This window comes from Phocoena sinus, chromosome 4 (genome assembly GCF_008692025.1).
Source record: "Phocoena sinus isolate mPhoSin1 chromosome 4, mPhoSin1.pri, whole genome shotgun sequence".
Lineage (NCBI taxonomy): Eukaryota > Metazoa > Chordata > Mammalia > Artiodactyla > Phocoenidae > Phocoena > Phocoena sinus.
The window spans coordinates 13,060,440-13,069,906 of record NC_045766.1 but is presented as its reverse complement, the minus strand read 5'-3'; the positions used below and the strand labels follow the sequence as shown (position 1 = coordinate 13,069,906).

The following is a 9,467-nucleotide window of genomic DNA, read 5'->3' as shown; positions in this document are numbered from 1 at the left end:
GCTACTTCTTAATTAAACTGGAAAGGAACATTTTCTGACTTAATATGTCCATATTCAGTAAACATATGCTGACTTTGCCTGCCCAGAATCTATCTCCTCTTTTCTTGTAGGAAGACACTGAATTTCCTTTGGGGGAACATCCTGTGTCTCACACTAAGTTGCGCTGGATCAGGTGGGGCTCCACTTGGGCTCCACAAGTGCTGCAGAGCACAGTGAACGCTCCCAAATTCTGTGGAAGGAAGGCCTGGAGCATTAGGGGAATCCTGTATCCTAAGGCCACAATGATTGGCTTGTGCTTAACCACGTGACCCAAATTTCTCCAATCAAAGTGAATCAAAGGAGCTTCACGGCCTAAGTTGCCTAAGATTCTTTCTAGGGTCCACATTTCATGTTATCCTACTTCAGAAGGTCTTGAGAGGAAAGCTGGGGGAAGAAAAGTGTTAGTATTTTTTTCTTTCTGAAGTCTCTTCCTCTGTCTCTCAAAGATCTTCCTAATTGCCTCTATAGAACCATTAGTGGTGTACCTGTTCCTCATCCTATTACTTCTTCTCTGGCCTTTGAAATTGAGAACTCTGGTTGGAGAAAAGCCCTTGGCTGATAACCTCTTTACATGAAGAGAGGTCTTGTTAGATGTGCCTTAAGAAAATGGGGAGGAAGACCCGCCTATGTCCCTGTCTCCCTGTCCACACTGTAGGTAATATCCTCCATGTCATTCCAATGTCAGAGACTGCCTTTTTTGAACCTTATGGATTCTGAAGTCCAATTTGTGGTTCTGACAAATGTGTGGTTCTATGCTGAGAGAAGGCAGCTGTCTAGTTTATCTACTGCTGGAGAAACCATCAGGAGCAATTCACAGTATACACCTACAGTGCTCATTTGTTTGAATTCAACTTTTAATAAGTTTGGAAGAGTAAAGCCACACTTCCTTTCTAAAGTGCTTCATAACATGGGGCCGTGGTTACCCCTTACATAGGACAGTGTGTTTGTATTTATTTTTAAACATTGGTGCTCCCCAAGCATTTCTTTATCTTATATCTATTTGTGAAGTGGATGTATTCGGGAAGACATTATGGGATGAAAAAAGCCACAATGTCCATTCATTTATTCATGCACTTATTTACTAAAAAATAATTACCAGGGTCCTTATAACAGGCTCTTTTGTAGACACAGAAGATGCAAAGATGAGCAATCTCGTCACCGTTTTTGGTGGCAGTTGAGCATAGATCCAATAAGTTTTCTGGAATGTGTGCAAAAAGTAGCATCACTCCCACTCCTTTCCAGATATTCTCGCTTTCCCCTGAAGAGGAGGTCCCCAGGTGACGTATCCCCAGGAACCCGGGGTGAGCGACCGGGCCGGGCGGGGAGCCTGGGCTGCGGCCGCCGCCAGCGGGACCCCTCATCCGGGACTCACCCCTGTCACCCCTGTCCAGGGGTCCAGCGGGACCCCTCATCCGGGACTCACTCCGCTCCCCGCTGCCTCTTCCGTCGGGGTCCCCAGGGGGCGCTCGCGCCCCGGCCTCGGAGCCGGCAGCGCGCGGGCGGCGGGGCGCGCGGGTTTCGTCAGAAGGTGGAGGCTCTAAGCGGAGCCGCGGTCCCCAGCTGCCCGGTCGCGCCCAGTTTCCTCCCTCCCGCTCCGCCCCTCTCTCCGGCGCCCCCACTCCTCTCCCCGAGTGACTGAGGGACGAACGGCCCCGCCCTCACCACCCGGCATGGAGTTCGGGTCCCCGCGCAGCCCTCACTCCCTGCTCGGCGTCTCTTCCCTCCACTGTCGCTGAGCTGCCCCGGCGCCCGAGCGGAGGGCGGCACGACCCCCTAGGCCGACCGCGGCCCCGCCCACGGCCGCACCGCCGCTGCGCTCTGGTTGGACCCCGACAGCCGAAGCCCAGTCCGCCCTCGGGTCCCCGCGCCAGGTAAGTTGGCGGGACCCTGCACCGCGTACCGAGGCTGCGGCCGAAGACCAACTTTTGAGGTGCAGGGTCTCGCTCCGACCCGGCGCTGCTGTTTAGGAAGAGGTGCGCGCAGCGTCTTAGTCCAGGGGAACTTTGGTCCCTCCTCTCGCCCCTGCCCTTCGCCCGGCTAGCTCGGCCTGGCGGGGGTGGAGAGGGGGCCGACCTGCCAGTCCTGAGCTGAATGGGGAGGGGGAGAGGCAGAGTCCCGGCTGGGGTCACAGCATCCCTCCTCCTGACGGCGGGGAAGCGAGGAGGGAGCGGGGGCTGTGCGGGGTCCCGGGGCTGGACCGCCGCGGTGAGACTCAACCTCTCAGCTTCCTAACCTCCCTATCTCCCTCCCCACCCCATAGGTTCCAATACTATTGAACCGCATCTCGGGCTGTCTAGCTTAAAACTCATCCATAGGCTCGCAGGTTCCTTGATTCAGCCAAGTCCCTCTGCGCTCCTTCCTCTATTAGATAAAGTACCACGGGGAGGGGACAGGGATGGGACTGGAGGGACCCCTGAAGCGCTGGCCACAGCCGACTAAAGTGGTCAGGACCGTGCTATCACAGATGCCCAAGAACCCTTAGGGTGGAATTGAGGGGGACAGTCAGGAGGTGGTCCTTGCGGCGTCAAGTGAGTATTGACCACCGTCGGGTGGGGAGCAAGCTGACCCCTGAGAGGTACTGTTAGGAAGATCCGTTTATCCTTCGCCTTGAAGGCCGTGGGTGGGCTTTAAGGCTCCGGTCCCCCCTGCCCCCCCGCCCCCCCCTGCAGGTCCCACCGCGCCTCAGGCGGCCTTGCAATCCTGGCTTCCAGTCCCAGAACTTGCCAGGCTCTGGGAAGAATCCTGGCTGCAGAGATGGTCCCTGGGGGCTCGAGCTTAGGAAGTGCTGCCCCTGGGGCTCCGGAGGTGGAGGGAGGAAGGGTGAACGGAGTAGCGGGGTGGGGTAGGGAGATTTTGAGAGACAAACACCCTCCATCCCCACCCCCTGCCCCCTGCAACTGACCCACTGATGCCATAGGATTTCAATGCCTTTGGGAGGAGCTGCCTCTGCTTCTTTACTCCTGTGTTCAAAACTATGTAAAACCAACTCTTCATCCTCTGGCTGCTTTGCCAGGATTTTAAAAGCACTACTGTGGTTGTTCTTGGCTCACTTGGTTTTAGGTTCCCTCAACAGCAGTTTTGAGCTGTCCAAGTATTTAAAAGTGCTCTCCTTAAACTGATACTGAACGCTACTCTTTTGGAAAAGCTGCTTTCACTTAGAGGAGATATTCTTTTCTCCCCATTCCTTCCTTCTACTGCCTGCTTAACAATCCCTGTTCTCAAAGATGTTTGTGTTTTATTTTTTACTTTATGTCAAAACGCATTCCCCCCTCCCCCAAAAAACTTTCCTAGTACACAGGTGTTTCAAATCCATGCCAATGTTTTGTAGTTAGTATACACTAGTTAAGCTGCATAGCAATCCCCCCAAAAGCCAGAGACAAGCAACAACTTCACTTACTTCATTTGATGCCCTTCAAGTTTAGGAAGGTCCCATTTTTATTACCCAGCAGATAAGACAGAGCTCTGGATGGCTGTGGCTGTGATTAGATAACTTCTGATGTTTTCATTTCCCTCACTGAGCTCCTGCTTCTAGGTTAAATTCATTTAATTGCCGGTCCATTTTTAAAGAAAGACTGACAAAGTCACTCTAATAGATCAGGGGTCTGAGCTCAGAGTAGGTCAAAAGTACTCACTTGTAGGGAGGTGGATAAAAATAGAAGGAGGGTTGGGGAGTACAGGCAGGACACCTGTGTTAATCCTGCATACTAATAAAGGCCAGAATCTTCTCATTTATCTCTGGTGGGAAGTTCTGATGGTTTCACAGGATCAAACTCAAACCACATCAAAAGTAGGTGATTTCCCCTGAGTGTTACATAAAAGGAAGTATCCCTCCATAGTAGGAGTGGCTGTTGAATCCTGGGCTGTTTTTAATGGTTCAGTGAGAAGAGCTTGCCTATGATAGAACCCAAGGTCTCCTAACGTGTTACCGTGTGAAAATGCTCATGGACATCAAACCTATACCATTCCTGTGAGTGCTCATCCCAGCATAATTTATTGGGAGCAGTGACCTTCCCAGCATGAGACAAGCACTTTGTTACAGCTTCTGAATATTTCTTTAAAAATAGTTGCTCTGAGATTTGTGAGTTGTTTTTTTAATTGTACTTAAAAGACTTCTGTTTATCTTCAGGTCTCTGGTAGAAGCATGGCATTTTGCTTGAATCCATGGTTTGTCTTAAGGAGACCCTGCTTTTGGAGGTTTTGATTAAAAAGTGCCTTGTACTACAGGGTTTCTTGATCTGCACGTGGACTTCTGATTTTAAAATACTGCATTTCAGTTAGTAGGAAGCAAAGATGTTATCTGTTTCCAGAGAAGTTTTATGCAGTATTCCAAAATATAGAGGCTTTGATTCTTCCCATCATCAGATGATTTGAGTCTACCATCATGACTGAAAACCTTTAGATTATACTAATCAGAAGGAATAATCAGAGGGAAAAAATGGGTTAATGGTGGAATCTTTATTCTCATCTGCATTTGAATCTTTTGGAACCCAGCTGAATGTATTTATATGGTTTGTACCATGCATTTATCTGTCTTCTCTTTACAAATTTTCTGAAATATAATAAAGGCCTGGACCTTTATGGCCACCTTTATTCACGTAAAGAAAGGATTTTTCCATGGAGGTAAACATGTTGGAGATGAGTAGTTAGTATTGTGTATAATCAATGGCCCCCACTGTCAGAGGGGTCTCAACCCAGAACAAAGAAGGAGAAAAGGACTCTGATGGTACCAGACCCACTGATTGGGAGAAAGTCTCTATACCAGTTGGGAAAGTCACTTCATGAATCTTTGTATTTTTTCATCAGAGATGTGACCAGAGGATCTGTCTTTCATGCATTTTGAAGAAGAAAGGGGCTGAATTTATTCTCTGTATTTACTTTTTTTGGTCATGTTAATATTTTAAAAAACAAACAAAAGCCCTTTTGGATCCCTGCAGTAACTGAAAGTCATATTTCCTTGGCAACAGGAGCTAGTACCCTGGAATCACAAAATATCAAGCCAGAAAATTTTAAATGCACTTAAAATAAAATGTCAAATGGTTCAAGACCATCCTATAGTGTATTAGAACTGACCTGCCAGCATATGATTATAAAGTTCCCTTTAACTTTGCCTTTCTCTTGATTGAATGTAGATGGTAAAGACAGATTACAGAACTTTAGTTTTAGGATGTCCTAAAAATTCTGGAATGGTTTTTCTTTTGAGGGAAGCATGTTATTAAAATTAAGGGGGTTGGAGTGACACATCCTTTCTTTGAGTGAGGTGTTCTTGTGGAGGTTGGGATAAGTCAAAAATCAAGTTCAATCAATGCTGGCTTTTCTACGCTATTTGAAATGGACAATATAGAGTAGAACCTCAATCAGCATTAAATTCAGCCAATCTGCTAAAACTTGTGACTGCAGAGTAAAAACATAGTAATGCCTATGTATACTTTCAGTCTTTTCTGTACTAGAAATCTCATTTATGTGGGAGCTTTCTGTTTAGTCTATGAACTACTAAATATTCAATATATATGACATATAGTATATGTTTTCCCTAAGTTAGGAAATGCTGGGAAGTCCTTTCTTTGCCTGCTGTATTCTTGGGAAAGCATCTTGAGAACCAGTAGCTTTTAACTCAGTAAACATTGAAGGCCTGAAGGCAAGTCTTGGAAAGTGGAAGGTGATAAGGATGACTTATTTGGGAAAGTTTATCCTTGTCCTATGATTTTGGTGCACTCCTAGGTGTGGGGGGACCCATCTAAGCTAGCCTTTGGTGGGCTCATCTCTAAACTGTGAACAACAATTTTATCACTTTGACTCTTAGGTGCTCAGAACCATAGCCCTCTTGATTACTCCTCTCACTAAGAAACTCAGGTTCCCTGGAGATAATTACTGTGGTGGCACCATGGGCACTGATGACCTTGACTGAGTTGGGGATGATGGTGGGGAGGGGGGCTCCCACCTTCACTGGGAGGAGCAGGCTTGAGTCTTATTATTTTGCTCTCTAGGAGCCAGTGCAATATTTACCCGATAGATGTGATTAAATTTGTACAGAGTCATTGTCTGCAGCCATCCCTGTTAATGTGAATGTTTTGTGAAGAAGAACTTCTCATGCATAGTCCTAGCTTTCTATTTTAAATGTCACAATTGAGTCAATAAAGTAAACAGATTTTATGTGTATCCAGTTAAGGAATCCAAAGGGGAATTCCTTTATTCTGTCTTAAATTAAAGGTCCATTCAAAAAGCATAAACTTTCTAAAATGTTTCTTTTCCATCTGGCTCAGAATATCATATTGATAACTTTCTTCTGACTTTGAAAACTAGAACTGCTTCCCCTTGGAAGCATCAGGAGAGAAATACAGTATTTCAGGTTAATTCTAGAAGCAACCTTATCAGGTTTAAGGTGTATTGACTAAAAGACGTTCCTTATGCAAGAGAACCTAAACCTCTGCAGGGCACTTAAAGGAGGAACGAAATCAGGCTGGCGGGTGCCCAAGGCAAGTGCAGCCCCCCGCACCCCCCTCCCCTAACTGGGTAGGGAGGCAGGCAGGAAAGGCTGAGAGTTGGCGTTAGAGAGGACAGCCGCTAGAGGGCGCCGGAGCACCAGCGGAGCCCGCGTGCAGCTCCAAGGCCAGACCTCCAGGCTTGGAGATGGGGTTGGCAGAGCCCCAAGGAGGGTGCCCAGAGAGGAGGTGTTGGTTACCGAGCGCCTCTGACTCAAATTGCCATGCTTCAGAGAGGGGACAGAGACCCGCCTTCAGCATCGGATGGGGCACTTCCAACCTGGTCGGGTGGCCCTGTGGCTGGACACCTAACATGCTGTCTGCAGTCTCACAGCCCTTTGTTTCTCCAGAGGCAGGACTCTGGACCCAGAAATACCTGGCTTGAATCTTGGGCTTTCAGTTTGAAAGGTGCAGGCCTGTGTGAGTGTTGGCCTCTGGAAGATGAGGCTTGTGGTGGTGAATGGGTGAAGTGTAAAAGTGGTATTTTGGTGGGCAGGCTGTGCTCATCCCTGTGCCCTTTCTCTCAAGAGTTCTACCTAAACTTCCTTCTTCCCTTCCCATTTGAGCCTCTTCCTCCTGGCCCCACACCCCTCCCCTCAGCAGAAGGACCTCACTTATCCATTTGTTGAACAATCACTGATCACAGCCTTTATGCCCAAAGCTGAGTTAGGCACTGGGATCAATTAATGTGGAGTTCCCATGTTTCGAAGTTGCAGCTTGAGGGGCAGATGGAGAATATGAGAGAGAGAGATGAACAAACCATGTGGGCTGAGAGATACCGAGATACTGGCTTTGTCTCAGAGACCCTGGGAAATGGTCTCTCAAGTTCTTTACACTCATGTTTTTTCATCTCCCTGTATTTCAAGGAATCGGGTCTATGGAGGGAGGAAAAAGGGGAGGGGTCTCACTCAGCATGTACTTTGGTTTATATGTATATTTAACTGTGCTATTAGAGGTTCTCAAGTCCAATCAACTTGTACTACTGCCCTCTATGTGTTAATTTCATCAATATAATAAGATAAATGCCTATATAGTTGACTTAATTCCATTTTAATAGGAAAATGATTTTTAAAGGAAACATAATAGAAATATAACAACAAAACCCTTACCTCTAAAGGTTGGGTCTGGAAGAACCTAAATCAAGAGTCTGTTTTTAAAATATTGAAAGATGTAGTCAATACAAATATCAACAAAAATGAAAAATAATAAGGGCAGCAGAATGGTTAAAAGAAATGCATTATCTTTATCATTAAAGTGGCAGAAAAATGCTTAATTTATTAATACCACTGGGGGCAGAGGATGCCTAATTTGATGTCTTTGTTATATTTGTGCAGTTATTTCAACAAGTAACTTAAAGACAAAGTGGAAAAACGCGGTTTGTGCCTGAGATGGCCACCCTGGGCCAGGTGAGTTAAGTTTACCTGGCCAGGTAGACCGCAGAGCTCCTGAGAAGCCAGTGTTGTTATTCTTCTGCTGGGTACCCCCTTAGGTTCTGTGACTTGACTGATTGTGAATCCTGTTGGGGGAAAGACCTGAACAGAGGAAAAGGGTGGAAACAGTTGATTTGGGGAGGAGCTAACAACATTCATCACAGCTTATGGCCTGATTGAATTTTAAAGAGACCAGAAAACAAATACTTCCTATGGAATCAGAGAATGTGAGGACTGAACAATCTCATAAAATTAGGAACACCCCTTCCCATTTTCCAGATGAGGAAACAGAGGCCCAGCAAGCTGAAATCCCTCACCCAAGCTGCACCCATCTCCACTCCCCACTACGTGCTTTACAAGAGCAGGACTCTTCCTGTCTTTTTCACTGCTGAATCCCAAACAGGGCCAGGCATCTGGCAGCTGCTCCAGAAATTTTGGTTGACTCCATGAACAATGCTATTTCTTTCTTTCTCACTCTTATTTAGGATTGTGCCAATAAACCACTAGGCTGCAATATAATTTGATAAAGGTAAGTATTTATTGAGTTTTGTTATGATAAGGGCTTAGCCTTTGAAGGTAAACAGACTAGGATTACATCCTGGTTCTGCCACTCAATAGCTGTTTGGCTTTGGGGAAATTACTGAAACTCTCTGAGTTTTATTTCCTCGTTTGTAAAAATGGGGATAAAACTGTATAAGGCAGAGACCTTCAAGATGGTGGAGGAGTAAGACGTGGAGATCACCTTCCTCCCCCCAAATACATCAGAAATATATCTACATGTGGAACAACTCCTACAGAACACCAATTGAGCACTGGCAGAAGACGACCTCAGACTTCCCAAAAGGAAAGAAACTCCCCACGTACCTGGGTAGGGCAAAAGAAAAAAGAAAAAACAGAGACTAAAGAATAGGGACAGGACCTGCCCCTCTGGGAGGGAGCTGTGAAGGAGGAAAAGTTGCCACACTAGGAAGCCTCTTCACTAGCAGATACTGGGGGTGGATGGGGGGAAACTTCGGAGCCACGGAGGAAAGTGCAGCAACAGGGGTGCAGAGGGAAAAGTGGAGAGATTCACGCACAGAGGATCGGTGCTGACCAGCACTCACCAGCCCGAGAGGCTTGTCTGCCCACCCACTGGGGTTGGTGGGGGCTGTGAGCTGGGCTCTGGCTTCAGAGGTCAGATTCCAGGGAGAGGACTGGGGTTGGCTTCATGAACACAGCCTGAAGGGGGCTAGTGCACCACAGCTAACCAGGAGGGAGTCTGGGAAAAAGTCTGGAACTGCCTAAGAGGCAAGAGACCATTGTTTCGGGGTGCAGGAGGAGAATGGATTCAGAGCACCACCTAAACGAGCTCCAGAGGTGGGTGTGAGCCGTGGCTATCAGCTCAGACACCAGAGACGGGCATGAAATGCTAAGGCTGCTGCTGTAGCCACCAAGAAGCCTGTTGTTAAGCACAGGTCACTATCCCCTCCAAGGAGCCTATGCAGCCCACCACTGTCAGGGTCCCGTGATCCAGGGACAA

At 47.2% G+C, this 9,467-nt stretch overlaps 1 protein-coding gene across 1 annotated transcript in view; it reads left to right on the top strand.

Moving 5' to 3' along the window:
* The first annotated feature begins 1,647 nt into the window (after nucleotides 1-1,647).
* CPNE4 (copine 4) overlaps nucleotides 1,648-9,467 on the top strand; it is a 630,526-nt gene continuing 622,706 nt past the window's right edge. The window contains exon 1 of the mRNA XM_032629817.1: nucleotides 1,648-1,910. The gene's annotated coding sequence lies outside the window, so the exon portion shown is untranslated. The remainder of the gene's footprint in view (nucleotides 1,911-9,467) is intronic.